An 18,635-nucleotide genomic window follows, 5' to 3' on the forward strand; every position below is an offset into this window, starting at 1 on the left:
GACTTTAATATAATGGAATAATTCTAATAACGAATCCAAATACTGTCAACCAGTGATATATTACATTACTATTTTAATATCACTTCTTTCATTTTCTTACACTCTCTAACACTGTTTTTTAATAAATTCACTCATAAGGTGTTCTTAATATAAATAATAATAAAGTTATCAGTTTAAATAATTGATGAACCTTAGAGTGCATCTGTATAATTTCTTTATTTATACATATTCTGAAGTGATTTCAGAAAACGGTTTTATATGTAGTTAATCATATGGAACTTTGGTTTTAGTAATATTTTTTTTCTTGGATTATGGGTCAACTGGTCACTTTGATATGTATTAGTTGTATAGATGTGAACATGTACCTTACATTAGTTAAGCACAAATACTCCATTATGATAGAAAATGTACTAAATAGAGATTAATCACACAGCTATATAATCTTGCTCTGCACCGCACACTTTCCATTTTTCATACTTTTGCATATACACACACTTTTCCCTTCGCACTTAACACTTAGATCACATCTGTAGATATTTTTTATTTAATATATAATAATTCTTTGTTCACAATATATTTAGATTCTTATCTTATTTCACCCTTGCAGTTACATGCATCACCTCACTTTATTTTCTGCATTTTTCACCATTATCTATCATCCAAGTGTTCAGTGGATGGCTTATTTATTTCTCTTTTTTCCACTCATTTCACTCTTTTTTCCACTTTTTTCACATTGGTTTTCTCAATCTTTGCCACATTATTTATATCAGTTTGTCATATATAGTTTTATTTATTTGCTTTATTTATTTTTAATTATTTCATATTTGCATTTATAATCTCCATTAAGGGATTATATAATGTCTTATCATCATATTATTCATTTTATTATATTTGTCATATGAATTATGAGAATAATAAATACATACATTTGCTTTTAAGAGTGGATAAATACAGTAATTATGATTTTGAATTATACACATATATAAAAAATGAATACAAAATTATTTGTGTCTCAAATTACTTACCAAGATATCAACACATTTTTATATGCATGATTTAGATTGATATAGATTGTGTCCAATATGTCATCTTATATCATTTTAATCTGATACATAGGGGCACATTTATAAACACTCGCAAAATATGAAAAACAGTTTTCAATCCTTATTGCATTGATAAGGATTGAACTATTTCTCATATTTATTAAAAAATTAACACAGGAACAGCAGCTCCGAAAAACTGCTCCGAAGTGGAAACATACTTACCACTGCCTTTTCGTTCCCGAAGCAGTATGCGGTCAACAGGGCTCCTCTTTTCACTCTAGTGTGCATGCGCTGAGTGAAAACCTCAGGCATATGCATAAACATCTCTGCTCTCTCTCGGCAATTATAGTTGCAGAGAGAGAGCGGTGAGTGACAGGAGGGATCATGTGGTCCCTCCACACATGCGCTGTTCAGCTCTGCTCTTCGGAGCAGAGCTGACAGCACTAAAACTTTTCATTTATGATAATGTATGCCAGCTTGAGCTGGCGTACAATAACGTGATTGAAAAGTTCATTACATTTTTTGTTAAATAGCGTAACTGAGCACTCCCCATACACTGTTATGGGGAGTGCTCAGTAAAACGATAAGAGATGCAAATCAGCAGATATCATAGAAAGCAGATATCATAGATATCTGCTGCGATGCTACAATCATAAATAGCAATTTCGTGTTTAATCCCCGAAAACTGTTAGCTTCGGGCATTTTAAAGGGGGGAAATCTTTGATAAATAGGCCCTATAGCCAGATGAGTTAACAAATACATGTTCACAATAGTCATTGGTGGCGTTTCATGTTAATCAAAGACATGTATGGATGATTGGTCCTAAGATGTATAAAAGGAATCCTTCGATAGCTGATCAGGTAATCCCTTGACAAAGTGAATAGCAAAAAGTACGTTGGCAAGATGTGGACGTCAGAATTGACGTCCCAGACCTGTATGTAATAGCCGGCAGCGGTAATACATCACCTACAGAGACTCCCATCAGCTGTGTAGGAATAAGTGTTCACCGAGACTTCATACTGATATATTGATATACCTGTGCCTGTGTTCCACAGCCTGTTTACCAACTGCAAGATATATGCCTGTATCCTGTACACTGCAAGATATACTTCACTTTATCCTGTTACAAATAAACCAACATTCCTGGTAAAGTTTACAAACGTGTGAACTAACATCCTTCTCAAAAATTCGCTGACACCTATTACAATCATTGGTTATGTCAGTAATTTAAATATGATTGGAACAGTTCTTTTGGAGCGACTTTGGCAGTTACATTTTATATAATGATGTAACTGCCAGGCCATAATGTACCGCCAACTGCAGGGGCGATCCGTCCTCTTCTGTCCCCAAAAGTGAACAGACCTAAATCAGACACAGCATTTAAGGAAAACATTTTTTTATTGCTGGCTTCACAATATAGTGAGAATTCCTAGTGTAGATAAATGTGTGTGCTAAACACACTGTGCTGCATGAACATGTAACGAAGCATGTTCAATTTTTGTGTGTCCAACTAGAGCTAGAAATGTGTACTGAGGATGCATATACAAGAGAGGAATTATATCAGTGATAGCAAGTGTCTATACTGCAGATGACTTCACCATGCAATGAACATAGCCAACTGCAGGTAAAAATATTGATTTGTACTGACTATATGTGACTTAAATAGGAGTCATACTGCTATATATATATATATATATATATATATATATATATATATATATATAACCAAAAACAGAAAAGAAAAAATAACTTCAGACCTGTACCTGAAGGAATTACCTAGGCGCTTAAAAGGGTGAATTTATGTGTAATGAAATTACTCAAACAATTAACCTTCCTCTTAAGTTGCAGGATGATGAATAAATCACTAAATATTGGGAATTATTATTAACAAGTTATAAAAGTAGCAGAGAACAGCTGCCCTCTTTATGGAATAGTTGGTACTAAACCAAAAACAGGACAGATAATAAACATGGAAAAAAAGACAGATGCTATTCTCTGACTTTTGTTTAAAACACCAACCAATTTATAGTTAAAAAAATGTATTTTTATTTAACATTCTTATCGTATATCACTTTTTTTTTAAACAAACATAAAAATATACACAGTAGTATAATTAGAAAATCCAGCTTAATAGTCAACATAGAAGTTAAGACTGTAGGAAATCAATATTGCATATATTTAGCACTGGGGTATTCTCCCCAGAACAATGTCTCAAACACTGTGCCCTGAATTTCCATATTATTATTATTATTATTATTATTATTATTATTATTATTATCCTGCACTTTTCTCACTATGAATATCAGCTCTCATGTAACACTGGCAGGTCTATTTATGAAACTGACAAACATTTTTAATTGATGATATTCATAGACATAATGCGAGGGCTTACCTACTGCAATACTCCAAGAAATGTCTTACCCACTGCATGGTGGGCACGGATATGACACGAAACATATCATCAAGCCCTCCCACTTAAACAGCGAGAGGCATCTCCTGTCACTCAATGTTTAATGAGGTAAGTGAGGCTTGATGATGTGATTGCCATGTCCACTTGATCATGCAAATTATGTAATCAAGCTCTACTCCCCTCTTTTTTTCTTGCCTTGTCCCTGTATCTTCTGGAAGCAAAGTAGGAAAAGTAAGGGAGTATGTTAGAAATGCACTTCTCCAACAAAATCAGACTACAATCTATTTTTCATACTGCGGCTAGATTGATTTTCCTTGCAAACCGTTCTTCCTCTGCTGAGCCACTCTGTGAGTCTCTACATTGGTTGCCTGTTTTTCAACAAATGCAATATAAAATTCTTCTTCTACTAACCTACAAGGCCATCAACAAAATTGCACTGACATACATCTAATCACGTGTCTCAAAAAATCTCCCAACTCGACACCTCCATTCTTAACAAGATCTGCCTGTATCTCTCTTCCACTTTCATCACATCCTCCCATTCCCGGTTACAGAACATTTTTTGGGCTATACCCAATTTGTGGAATGCCCTCCCTCGCACAATAAGACTTTGCTCTAGTCTTCAAACCTTCAACTGTTCTCTGAAAACCCACCTCTTCAGACAAGCTTATGATATTCCTCAACCATCATCTTAATATCCCTAGGTTACTCTATTACCACCCTCTACACAGCTAACACAAGATAAAAACCCTCTGACTAACATTGCTGTGTGACTGATCACACAGCCCACTCAATACCTTTTATCTTTGCATTCTAGCTGGACCAATGTGTAATATGATGTAGCATGTGCCATTGTGTTTCAAACTCCCGTTGTTCCATAGATTGTAAGCTTGCGAGCAGGGCCCTCTTACCTCTCTGTCTGTATGTATTACCCAGTATTGTTTAATTAATGTTTGTTCCCACTTGTAAAGCACTACGGAATTTGCTGGTGCTATATAAATAAATGATGATGATGATGAAAGGGTTTCATCCTATTGTTTTAGTAGAACCTGTTAGCAGAGCAGCTCTTTTGCAGACAAATATTTATATAACAATGGAACATGCACCCTTCCCAAATTTTTAACCATAAGAAGAAATCTTGTCTGCACTGATCCACAAAATGAAGTACAATGGTGCACATACTTTGCTAAAAAGGCCTTTAGTCTGCCCAACAACACCCTTATGCATGTGCAAACTGCTGCTGCTCTGTAAATATTGCCTTCTTGGTCAGCAAACCCATGCACCTTAGCAAAATGTAGGTGCACAGAGGACCCAAAAGCCGAGCTGAACCTAAAAAGATTACTCAAGCACATCAGGATCATGGATGGTATTATTAGAAGGATGAGGAAGAAAAAAATGAGGGGTCTACTGATGACGTTTATTGGGCCAGTGTGAGATGATCTGTATTAAGTATGACATATGATTGAGGAGCAAGTAGGCTATTTATGTATGAGAGATGAGAACTGTGTGAATGAGAGTTGAATGGTAACTGAATGAATGGGTGATTAGTGAGATTATAGAGAATGAGAGGTGAATGACAGCGGAGTAAATGAAAGATAAGGGAAGGTGTCACAAGCCGCGGCGGTACGCCACATCCTGGCATGATCTAGCAGCCGGGCGTGTGCATTTGTTACAATGCACTGTTATTTTTCCTTGAGGCATAGAGTAGGAGGGTGTAGGGACATCCTCCAACACCAGGGGGAGCTCTCCTATGATTTAAATTGGTTCATTTATATATTTATACATGTTCCTGGTTTATGTTATTATCTATGCCAGTTCTAAGTTAGTAAATTAATGAGCAGCCTCTTCTGTGTATGTCCCCTGCCTGTACATTGGACCTTGCCTGCTTGCTTGTGACCCTGATTCATTTGCCTGTACCTTGGACCCCGCTGTATTGCCTGTGACCCTGACCTTTGGCGGGTTACCTGATTATTCTGCTTGCTAGTGACCTTTGACCGTTGCTTTTGTCTGACCATCCGCTGCCATCTACGCTGCCTCATGGCCTACCGCTACAGCTTTGTATTACAAACTTACACTACATCTGGAGTTAAGTCCTGGGGGCATCTGAGTACTGGTGAGCGTATAAAGCTCTATGGAAAAGGCGGCTGCTATAGGTGAAGACCTCCGCCAACTAGTTCTGTGAGTTTGTGAACAGACCGTCAGCGTAACAGAAGGCTGCAGGTATGAAAAATTAGTGCCAGTTTTAGCAGGATTACCTTTCAAACACGGGTGACCAAATAAGATGAACTCCTTGGGCCGAGCAGCCGAATCACTTTTAGTTCTACTGTAGCCTGTGGTTGGTAGAGATTGTTAGAAAGTATATCAGCGCTGAGATAGCTGTCAGGTTCCTAGTTCGTGTTACACATTCTTGTTTAAAGTAATGGAGATGTGATGATTAGATAACTCTGGGCCTGATTCATTAAGGTTCTTAAATGAAGAGGATTCTCATTTCAGTCTCCTGGACAAAACCATGTTACAATGGAAGGGGTGCAAATAAGTGTTCTGTTTTACACATAAGTTAACTACTGACTGTTTTTTCATGTAACACACAAATATCAACTTTAAATTTCAGTGTACAAATAAGCTATCAAATATTTGTGTGTTACATGAAAAAACAGGCAGTATTTAACTTATGTGTAAAACAGAACACTTATTTGCACCCCTTCCATTGTAACATGGTTTTGTCGAGGAGACTGAAATGAGTATCCTCTTCATTTGAGATCCTTAATGAATCAGGCCCTCTGTTACCAATATGTTATAACAAATAGGTGTTTTCAAGTGTGGAGCAATGTAGTGATGTGGTTTATTTAACGTCCATCGCTTTGTAAGAAAGTTTACAACTGAGTCAACAATCAGCACACAGGCCTGCCAACCTTGTAATTGCGTTCAGATATGTCACAAGTTATGTCACCAAACTCTCTCCTCTGCCATCATTTGTAGGAAGACAGCAAGACCACGATCAAGCATCAACACAAAAACAAACAACTGCATGCCAGCAGGAACATCACAGAGGGGAAACAACGCTTATGAAAACGCTTAAGAAAACAACTGACTAAGGTAATTAGTTACACACTACACATCTGAGTGGAAGAGAGGAAAGGAATTCTCGAGTCCCAATGTAAACTGGATATATAGGACATTACCAACACATGAATATAGACTATTGAATCGTATACTGGTAAATTATATTTGCCACTTCCTCACAAAATGAGGTTCATTAAATCATTGCACTGAACAAAATTACATATTTTACATGTATTACATATATAGGAACCTGCCAGATATTTGAGCTCTGAATAAGCTTTCATATAATTTGCCCTTAAACAAAAGTATGGTTCACTCCTCATTCGTGCAGCTCATATGATAAAAACACCATGTACTCTAGCGGCGCCACCCGTATAAACCATTCTGTGATTGGAAGAGGACCACACACACAAGTGTATAGGAGCTATTTTCCGTCTACATTTTTTACCATACCCCATAACGATCCTCACCATCTTATTATCCATGTTATTGATAGTGATCAACATCAAAATCAGAGATAAAGTCTGAGTAAGGAGCAACTGGCCATTACCAAAAATAGAAAAGTGCAGAGATCAGAATATTAATTAAAATTTCTAAAGCAACTGTTAGGAATATCACACCAGTCAACAGTGGAAAGAGTAAAAACATCAAATTCAAAGTAGGTGTATTCTACACCTTTATGATTTCAAGTAGGCAAAGCAGTGCATTGATAAATGGAGAAAACACAAACAGACAGAGTGAGCGCACCAGTGGGTGGAGTACACAAATCGGTTATTTGAGTGGAGCAGCAAGGAGGGTTGTGTCATACAAAATGTATCAAAAGGTGTATACTGTTATGGAATGATAACACATACACACATAGACACACACACACACACACACACACAAAATCACACACACACTATAAAGAACATCCCTATTACCGTCATACAACACAAAGAGCATCCTAGCGACGGTCATACAACACAAAGAGCATCCTAGTCACCACCATACAACACGAAGAGCATCCTAGTGATCGCCATAAAACACAAAGAGCATTGCTATGACCGTCATATAATACAAAGAGCATTTTTGTAACTGCCTCACAATACCACCCCCCCTCAACATGAATTAACCCTTCTTCAAAATCGTTTTCTCCAGCCTCATCATAAAACCCATTTCATCAATAACCCATTTATAATCATTAACTCCCTCATCCAGTTTAATATTTAAACCCCATGTAATAAATTAATTTCATTTATTTTCATTAAACCCCCTCATTACATGCTTCAGTCTCATAAAAAGTCTGTATATGTGTGCCCAGAGTGTCTGTCCCTGTATGTGTGCATGCTCACAATGTCTGTCCCTGTATGTGTGCACCCATTTTATGTGTGCCCAGTGTCTGTACCAGTTTGTGCACCAGTAGTTTCTGAAAATTACTTACCATAAGATGTCCAGGGCGTGGTCTCCGGGTATAGGAAGTATCTGGATCTTTCAAGAGTCTGGAGCTACCTACTGATTTTGGCACAGCCCTATCTGGAGTCGTAGAGTCTAACACGCCTCTGGCCTTTACCAGGGAGTTTGGGTTTAGTTGCGAGAGATGCGCAGGTTACAGTTCTTCAGGAGAGCAATTAGTGAGATAGGTAGAAGTAATCAGATAGTTTGGGAAGTCGAGGTCAAGCTGTGTGGTCAGTGCAGTACACGAGGAGAATCCAAAATAGTAGGCAGGCAGGCAGGAGTCAAATACCAGCCAGGAACTGTGGAGTCAAACCTAGGGCAGTGTAACAACATAAACGCCTTGAGCTGGATAGACCTAATACTCTTGCATCCTAATGGTGTCTTCCTTAAATAGTGTAGAGGAGAGGAGAAATCACCGGTGGTGGTGATGCCAGCGGCTACCACTGGGCGTCAGAATAGCGTCCCGTTGGGACACACATGTGCAGATGAAGCCGCTAGGTGGCTGGGTTTGGTGCATCTGGTAGCTAGGCAACCAGACAAAGCTTCCTGTGGCTGAGAAGGCACCCGTCTCTGTGCAGATGGAAGAGCGCAGGGACGGCGTCTGACATGATCGTGGAATGTTGGAGTCCTTTTTTGGAAAAAAATGGGTACATGAAATTTAGAAAACTCCAACCAAACCCGACGTTAAATCAATAACACCCACATTTAATAATTAGGCCTCCCTCCAGCCCCAACATTAAAATAATAGCATTCACATTTGATAAATAGATCTATTTCCCTCCAACCAGCCCCAACATTATATTAATAGAATTCCTGTTTAATAAATAAATCTATTTCCCTCCCTCAAACAGCCCCAGCAATAAAATAATAGCATTTACGTAACTATTTCCCACAGCCTTCCCAGCAGTAAATAATTCATACTCACATTTAATAAATAGCCATCCTCTCCAAACTCAGCCCCACAGTCAATTAATAGCCCCAAATCAAACCAGAATTAAGTTAAAGGTCCCGTCACTTCACCTTAAATTAATAGGCCCCACCTTCAACTAACAAATAAATTAACAGCACCCACCATTAAATACTTATCTCTAACCACAATCCTCCTTTAAATTATGTCTACCTCCCACCCAAATTACAGTAGAGACCCCACCCTTGCAATAAATTAATAGTGTTTATGTTTAATAAATATAAATATTTCCCACAACCCTCCCAGCATTAAATAATTCATATTCACATTTAATAAATAGACCACCTTCCCAAACTTAGCCCCACATTCAATTAATAGCCCACAAACCACCTCAGCATTAAATTAATTGTCACATCACCCCATCTTAATTTAATAGGCTCCACTTTTAAATTAAAAAGCCCCATCAATAAATTAAATTTCCGCACTATCACCCAACAAATAAATTAAGACCCATTAAATAAATTAACCCTCACCTAAACTCCACCCTTAAATTAATAGCCTTTATCCCACCCACAAAGAAATCGCCCCTCCCTATCCTCATATCACAAATTATATAAATACCCCCCCTTCCCTCACACATTATGGCAGCATACCTCCCCCCTCTTCCTTCACACATCATGGCAGCATACCACCCCTCTACCTCACACATCATGGCAGCATACCACCCCCTCTTCCCTCACACTTTATGGTAGCATACCACCCCCCATCCCTCACTTATCATGGCAGCACACCATCCTCTCTTCTCTCACACATAACGGCAGCATATCACCCCCCTTTCCCTCACACATCACGGCAGCATACCATCCCCCCTTTCCTCAAGCATCATGGCAGCATACCCCCCTTTTCTCACACATCATAACAAAATACTGCCCCCTTCCCACACACATCATGGCAGCATACCAACCCAAACCCCCTTCACTAGCACATCATGGCAGAATACCCCCCTTCCATCACACATCATGGCAGCATACACTCAATTCCCTCACACATCATGGCAGAATACCACCCCCACCCACCACTTCTCTCACACATCATGGCAGCATAGCACACACCATTTTTCTCACACATCATGTACCACGCCCCTGTTTCCTCACACATCATGGCAGCATACCACCTCCCTCCTTCACACATCATGGCAGCATACCACCCCCCTTCCATCACACATCATGGCAACATACCACCCCCCCTTCCCCCACACATCACGGCAGCATACCTCTTCTCTTCCCTAACACATCAAAGCAGCATACCCCTCCTTTCCTAACATATCAAGGCAGAATACCACCCTCACCCCCTTCCCTCACACATCATGGCAGCATACCCTTCCCCTTCCATCACACATCATGGCAGCATGCCCCCCAATTCCCTCACACAACATGGCAGCATACCCCATCCCTTCCCTCACACATCATGGCAGCATACCCCCCTTCCATCACACATCATTGCAGCATACCCCTCCTTTCCTAACACATCAAGGCAGCATACCACCCCCACTCCCACCTCCTTCCCTCGCACATCATGGCAGCATATCCCCCCTTCTCTGACACATCATGACAGCATAACCCTCACCTAAACTTCACCATTAAATTAATAAATAGCCTACCTCCCACCTCCCGTCCTATTAGGACAACCCCCTCACTACCCTCATATCACACATTTTATTACCACCCCCCATCCCTCACACACCATGGCAGATACCACCCACTCTCCCTCACACATCGTGGCAGCATACCACCCTACCTTCCCTCACACATCATGGCAGCATACCACCTCCCCTTCACTCATACATCATGGCAACATTCCCTCCACCTTCCATCACACATCATGGCAGCATACACCCCTTCCCTCACCCATCATTGCAGCATACCACCTCCAACCCCCCCTTCCCCCACATATCATGGCAGCATACCCCCCTTCTCTCACACATCATGGCAGCATACCTCCCCTTCCCTCACTCATCATGGCAGCATACCCTCCCCCTTCCATCACACATAATGGCAGCATACCTCCCTTCCCACACACATCATGGCAGCATACCACCTCCAACCTCCTCTTCCCTCACACATCATGGCAGCATACCCTCCCCCTTCCATCACATATCATGGCAGCATACCCCCTTCCCTCACACATCATGGCAGCATACCACTCCCCTTCCCTCACACATCATGGCAGCATACCCTCCCCTTCCATCACATATCATGGCAGCATACCACCCTTCCCTTACACATCATGGCAGCATTCCCCCCTTCCATCACACATCATGGCAGTATACCTCCCCTTTCCTCACACATAATAACAGCATACCACCCCCCTTCCATCACACATCATGGCAGCATACGACCTCCAACCCCCCCTTCCATCACACATCATGGCTGTATACCTCCCCTTCCTTCAAACATCATGACACCATACCCCCCTTCTCTCATACATCATGGCAGCATAACACCACCCCTTTCCTTTGCCTCACACATCATGGCAGCATACCACCCCCCTTCCCTTCTTTCACACATCATGGCAGCATACCACCCCCCTTCCCTTCTTTCACACATCATGGCAACATTTCCCCGTTCCATCACACATCATGGCTGTATACCTCCCCTTCCTTCAAACATCATGACACCATAACCCCCATCCCTCACACATCATGGCAACATACCACCCCCCATTCCCTCACACATCATTGCAGCATACGACCTCTTTCCCCCCCTTCCCTCACACATCATGACAGCATTCCCCCCTTCCATCACACATCATGGCTGTATACTTCCTCTTCCATCACACATCATGGCAGCATAAAACCCCCCTTCCCTCACACATCATGGCAGCATACCCTCCCCCTTCCATCACATATCACTGCAGCATACCACTCTTCCCTAACACATCATGGCAACATTTCCCCCCTTCCATCACACATCATGGCTGTATACCTCCCCTTCCTTCAAACATCATGACACCATAGCCCCCCTTCTCTCATACATCATGGCAGTATAACACCACCCCTTTTCTTTGCCTCACACATCATGGCAGCATACCACCCCCCTTCCCTCCCCTCACACATCATGACAGCATACCACCCCACCCCCATTCCCTCATATATCATGGCAACATACCCCCATCTCCTCACACCTCCCACCCATCTATTAAGACACCCCCCTCACTACTCCTCACACATTATATTACCACCCCTCATTCCTCACACATCATGGCAGCATACCACCCCCCATTCCCGCACACATCATGGCAGCATACCACTCACCCTCCCTCACACATCATGGCAGCATACCCCACCCCCTTCCCTAACAACATGTCAGCATATCCTGTAGGCCATGGAATGACCAAAGTCTGACTACACTTAATTTTGTTTTTTATTTTATTTTATTTTTAAAATTCCCCCAAAAAAGACTTTAGGTGGCCTTCTGAGGCCACCAGCCTATCGGAAAAAGTCCCAGAAGGTTCTTTGGCCAATCTGCCTCTGCTTGTTAGGATGCATTATTGTTAAGTCCTGTTGCAAAAAGATAAAGACTTTACTGCCCTTCACTTACCAGAAAAAGCTACTGCTCTCTCTCCACTCCTTAAATTTTATTTAAATATAATATGCAGGGGCAAACGTAGGATTTGAGGAGGGGGGTTTCCACGGCACACCACCCGTAGGCGTGACCAGCATGCATGGGGGCGTGGCTACAATTTTAGACAGTGCTAGGTAGCTCTCCAACTCTTCCCATTCCCCATTAAATACATGAGCAATGCTGCGTGCACTACTGTTAGGTGCATGCAGATTCATGAGCAGAGCAGTGTGAAGTGGGGCATACCTCCCAACTGTCACTGTAGTCAAGACAAAGTCCTGACTGAGTGGGTCAGTCCCCAAACTCAGGACTGCCCCACCAGAATCAGGACACTCTCTCCTACCTGTTCTTCCTGCTTTCAATACTTGTTGCTGCTGCTCGTGTCCTAAGCTCAGTTGTGCTTGTCTGGATCCTGGAATGGTGGGTCCCTGTTTGGAAATAGAATAGGTACATGAGGTATTGAAATACCAGCAATGAGTGAACACAGTAGGCCTTCCTGCCTCTATGCAGTCCGACATTAAATCAGAACAACTCATGTTTTATTATTAGTGCCCCTTTCTTGTAACCAGTCGACTGTAAAATAATTTTATTCACCTTTAATAAAAACACATATTTCCCCCAAACAACCCCAACATTAATCATAAACACATTTATTAAATAAACGTATTTCCTAAGCTTGCATTCACTTTTAAGAAATAGCAATCCTTTTTCAAAAACTCTGCCACACATTTAATTAATGGCGCCCAAACAACCCCAACATTAAATGAATCATCCCACCCTACATTAATAAGTCTGCACCAACCCCACTATTAAATTAAATTGCCCCACCATAACCCCACAAACAAAATAAAACCCATTAATTAGACACCACCTACCTCAAACATTACATTGCCACAAGCCACTTGTGCCATCACACACACACTACATTGCCACAAGCCCCTTGTGCCATCACTCACACACTACATTGCCACAAGCCCCGTGCCATCACACACACACTACATTGCCACAAGCACCGTGCCATCACACACACACACACTACATTTCCACAAGCCCCCTGTGCCATCACACACATTGCACTGCCACATGCCCTCTTGTAAACACACAGACACACACCTCTCCCTTACCTTTAGGTGCACTTCTGCTGCATCGCTCCTCACTGCTCAGGCAGGAAGTAAAGTGAGCACTTCCTGTCTGAGACCAATCAGCAACAGGCAGCCTCACGATTGGCTGCCTATTGCTGCCACTGACCACCAATGATTTGATCATCGCTCCACCCTCCCTGTGCCATCACACACACACTACATTTCCACAAGCCCCTTGTGCCATCACACACACACTACATTTCCACAAGCCCCGTGCCATCACACACACACTACATTTCCACAAGCCTCCTGTGCCATCACACACACACTACATTGCCACAAGCACCATGCCATCACACACACACTACATTGCCACAAGCACTGTGCCATCACACACACACTACATTGCCACAAGCCCCTGTGCCATCACACACATTACACTGCCACAAGCCCTCTTGTAAACACACAGACACACACCTCTCACTTACCTTTAGGTGCACTTCTGCTGCATCGCTCCTCACTGCTCAGACAGGAAGTAAAGTGAGCACTTCCTGTCTGAGACCAATCAGCAACAGACAGCCTCACAATTGGCTGCCTATTGCTGCCACTTACCACCAATGATTTGATCGTCGCCCCCCCGCCCCTTGTGCCATCACACACATTACATTTCCACAAGCCCCTTGTGCCATCGCACACTACATTGCCACAAGCCCCTTGAGCCATTACACACACACTAAATTGCCACAAGCCTGCTGTGCCATCACACACACACTACATTGCCACAAGCCCCGTGCCATCACACACACTACATTGCCACAAGCACTGTGCCATCACACACACACTACATTGCCACAAGCACCTTGTGCCATCACACACACACACTACATTGCCACAAATCCCTTGTGCCATCGCACACACACTACATTGCCACAAGCCCCTTGTGCCATCACACACACACTACATTGCCAAAAGCTCCGTGCCATCACACACACACTACATTGCTACAAGCCTCCTGTGCCATCACACACATTGCACTGCCACAAGCCCTCTTGTAAACACACAGACACACACCTCTCACTTACCTTTAGGTGCACTTCTGCTGCATCGCTCCTCACTACTCAGACAGGAAGTTAAGTGAGCACTTCCTGTCTGAGGCTAATCAGCAACAGGCAGCCTCACGATTGGCTGCCTATTGCTGCCACTGACCACCAATGATTTGATCATCGCTCCACCCTCCCTGTGCCATCACACACACACTACTGTCACTCACCAGACTGTGAGTGCTACTTCTCGTGTGTTTAGGAACCGTGGCCGTCCGCCATCCTGAGGGTCTGCGCATGTGCAGCCCTTTCAAGCCTTCAGTACCTGTTGCTTTTCATTAATTGGCTGATCAGGCAACACTCCCTATTTAAAGCACCTGAGGTCAATACCTCGTGGCCTGATCTTGGAGTCTCATTCCTATGAGCCTCTGAAGGTGTTCCTGTGTTTCCTCGTGTATTCAGCTCCTGCTGATTCCTGTTATTCGCTTGTGGTTTCCAGACCACTTCAACTCTCCTGTGTTCATCGTGTCTACAGCAGCAGATTCCTATCCGCTGCCTCCGTGGTTTCTACAGAGTTCCTACTCACCTCAACTCTCCTGCATTCATCGTGTCTGCACCAGCTGATTCCTATCCGCTGCCTCCGTTGTTTCTACAGAGTCCCTACTCACTTCAACTCTCCTGTGTTCATCGTGTCTTCACCAGCTAATTCCTATCCGCTGCCTCCGTTGTTTCTACAGAGTTCCTACTCACTTCAACTCTCCTGTGTTCATCGTGTCTACAGCAGCTGATTCCTATCCGCTGCCTCTGTTGTTTCTACAGAGTTCCTACTCACTTCAACTCTCCTGTGTTCATCGTGTCTGCACCAGCTGATTTCTATCCGCTGCCTTCGTTGTTTCTACAGAGTTCCTGCTCACCTCAACTCCCCGGTGTTCATCGTGTTTGCAGCCAGCTGATTCCTATCCGCTGCCTCCATTGCTTCTCCAGAGTTCCAGCTCATCTCAACTCTCCTGTGTTCATCGGGTCAGCGCTCCGCTGCTACCATCTCTGCTACTGGAGTTCAGACCGCCTCAACTCTCCCGTGTTCCTCATGTTCCATTTCCTTTTACTACTGCTTCCAGAGTATTGCCTCGTTCATGCTGGTTTACTTGCCGTGCGCTGCACCAACTTGATTACCACTTCCACCTTCCAGTGGTCTCTCCTCCTGCCGGCCTTCAGTCGTTCAGGTATCCCTGCACATCTCTCTGACAGCCTGCTCTCCTGAACCGCGGTATGCATACTTCTCATTGACTTTGCTTGTGATTGCATATCTAGCTGGACTGAGTTGTGTTCTCCTCCGGAGTCCTTTATCCACTGAGACTATCGCTACCATTGACTTTGTTTCCTATTTGCCTGGATTGTTATTGTGACTTTGTATACTTTAGCAGTGCTGCTCCGTTATCATTGTATTGTGATATCATCGTGGGATCAAGTCCTTTGTGCCCGTGTATACTCTGCATAGCATTCATCTTCTCGTGCTCTCCTCACATATATATTTCAGTGGTACAACTTGCTATATGCAGACCACTGATTCCTGTTCCCTGTGACACCAGTTTCCAGTATCCTCTCACATAGCAGTGGTACAACTTGCTATCCGCAGACCACTGACTTCCCTGTTATTTACCTTCACCTGGATTCCATTCCTTCACCTAGACAGCAGTACAACTTGCTATACGCAGACCGCTGACTCTCACTGCCTCCTCGCTACCTCTGGACATTCCTCCTCACTATAGCAGTGGTACAACTTGCTATATGCAGACCACTGACTATCCTCATGTTTCCTTGTCCATCTGGTTCCTCGTGTACAGTTATATACTCATTACCAGTGCTGCTAGTCATAGACTTTTCCTGAGCATTCTCTCACCATCTGCTGTTCCTCTCGTTCCGTTGTCACCCGGCTACCAGAGTACCTATTACCACCTATATTACTCTGGTAAGCCACCATCTGGTGATTGCCTGGGCAAAGACTCCTAGTGCCCGTGACAGTAAGATCAGGCCATGACAAACCCAGGATCGGAACCAACAGCTATAGAGATGCTGCGGTATCTGGTTACCCGTATGGAACAACAAGATGTTCGTCAACAACAGTTGCTGCAATGTTATCAGACTTTAGTCGCCAAAGTAACTTCTGTGCCAAATGTAGCTGCCACCGTTGATCCTCCTGTGTTGTCATCTTCTTCCCCTGTGCCATCCCAGATGTCTACTGCTTCCACGCTACACCTGCCTACTCCTTCAAAATATGATGGAGACCCCAAAACCTGTAGGGGCTTTCTTACCCAATGCTCCATCCATTTTGAGCTTCAACCTCACAATTTTTCTACTCATCGTTCCAGAGTGGCCTATCTCATTTCCTTGTTTTCCGGACAAGCTCTCGCATGGGCTTCCCCTCTGTGGGAGAGAAATGATCCTTTATTACAGGATAGTGCCAAATTTATTTACACGTTCCGAAGTGTATTTGATGAACCAGGTCGTGTTATTTCCGCTGCATCCAGCATTCTCCGTCTACGCCAAGGATCTCGCACTGTAGCTCAGTACGTCATTCAATTTCGGATACTAGCCTCTGAACTTCAGTGGAACGCTGAGGCACTGATCGCCGCCTTCTGGCAGGGGCTTTCCGAAAAAATTAAAAACGCACTGACCTCACAAGAAGTACCCTCCTCTTTGGATGATTTGATTTCCCTTTGCCTTCGTGTAGACATGAGGTTTCGTGAGAATGATTCCGAAAAAGTAACTTCCGTCAAAGCGCCTCTTCGCTCGGTACCTCAATTTCGCCCAGCTTCATCTCCGGTGATACCCATGGAGATAGGTCGCTCCAAATTAACTTCAGAGGAGAGGGACCGAAGAGTAAAAAATAGACTTTGTATCTATTGTGCTGATTCCACGCATATGCTCAATTCATGTCCCAGGAAATGCCGGGTTCTAACCAATACTGGGGAGAAAAGGTTAGGGTTCCTGGAGTCCTCTCCATGTTCTACGAAATTAAAAGTTTGTGCTTTTGATGTTACAGTTTCCTTTGCTACCAAATCCTTTAAGTCCCAAGCACTTATTGACTCTGGAGCTGCGGGAAACTTTATTTCTAAATCCCTCGTGAATCAATGGTCCCTACCAGTGATTACTTTGAAGACACCTATTACTGTGACTGCTATCGATGGATCACGCATTATCAATGGTCTCATCACCCAGAGTACGTCTCCAGTAACCCCTCATATCGGTGTATTACACCAAGAAGAAATTTCATTTTTAATTCTTCCTGTTACTACAAGTCCGATTGTATTAGGCCTTCCATGGCTTCAACGTCACTCTTCCCAGATTGACTGGCACACTCCTCAAGTTACGTCTTGGGGAACTGAATGTCATCATCGTTGTCTCTTTCAAGTTGTTCCATTCGAAATACAGCAGTCGTCTATTTCACCGGGTCCATCAGGTCTCCCTCCACAGGATCCTTCATCTACGGATCTGTGCGATAAGGGTCAGTCAGAACGCCTTCCTCCTCATCGGGCGTTTGTGACGTCCTCGGACGTTGAAGATGGATCTCAGGAGTCATCTTCAAAAAGTCAATTTCTTGTGGTTTACGGTCACCATCCGTCTTTTCCGGAATTTCCTGCCCTCCCTCCCACCCAAGTTCCTGCTGTAGAGACTATTTATCAAACCTTCAAAAATATTTGGTCGCAGGTCAAAACCTGTTTAAAGAAGACTTCTGCCAGATATAAGTCTTTTGCAGATAAAAAGAGACGGGCTATTCCACCACTGAAAATCGGAGATCGTGTTTGGTTATCAACCAAAAATATCCGTTTGAAGGTCCCATATATGAAGTTCGCTCCTCGTTTTATTGGTCCATATAGGATCATTCAAGTGATAAATCTGGTTTGTTTCAAACTTCTACTTCCTAAGAACCTTCGTATTTCCAATGCCTTCCATGTGTCTTTGCTCAAACCTCTTATCATCAACCGTTTTTCGGTCCCTCCTTCAGCACCTCGGCCAGTTCAGATTCATCAAG

The 18,635-nt window shown here is 43.1% G+C and overlaps 1 protein-coding gene across 3 annotated transcripts in view; it reads left to right on the forward strand.

Annotated features, from left to right (window-relative positions):
• The window catches only part of LOC142158630 (chemokine XC receptor 1-like), a 136,520-nt gene that overhangs the window by 47,502 nt on the left and 70,383 nt on the right, over positions 1-18,635 (forward strand). For all 3 annotated transcript variants that reach the window (XM_075212762.1, XM_075212765.1, XM_075212763.1), the window contains exon 2: positions 6,433-6,549. The gene's annotated coding sequence lies outside the window, so the exon portion shown is untranslated. The remainder of the gene's footprint in view (positions 1-6,432; positions 6,550-18,635) is intronic.

This window comes from Mixophyes fleayi, chromosome 5 (genome assembly GCF_038048845.1).
Source record: "Mixophyes fleayi isolate aMixFle1 chromosome 5, aMixFle1.hap1, whole genome shotgun sequence".
Lineage (NCBI taxonomy): Eukaryota > Metazoa > Chordata > Amphibia > Anura > Limnodynastidae > Mixophyes > Mixophyes fleayi.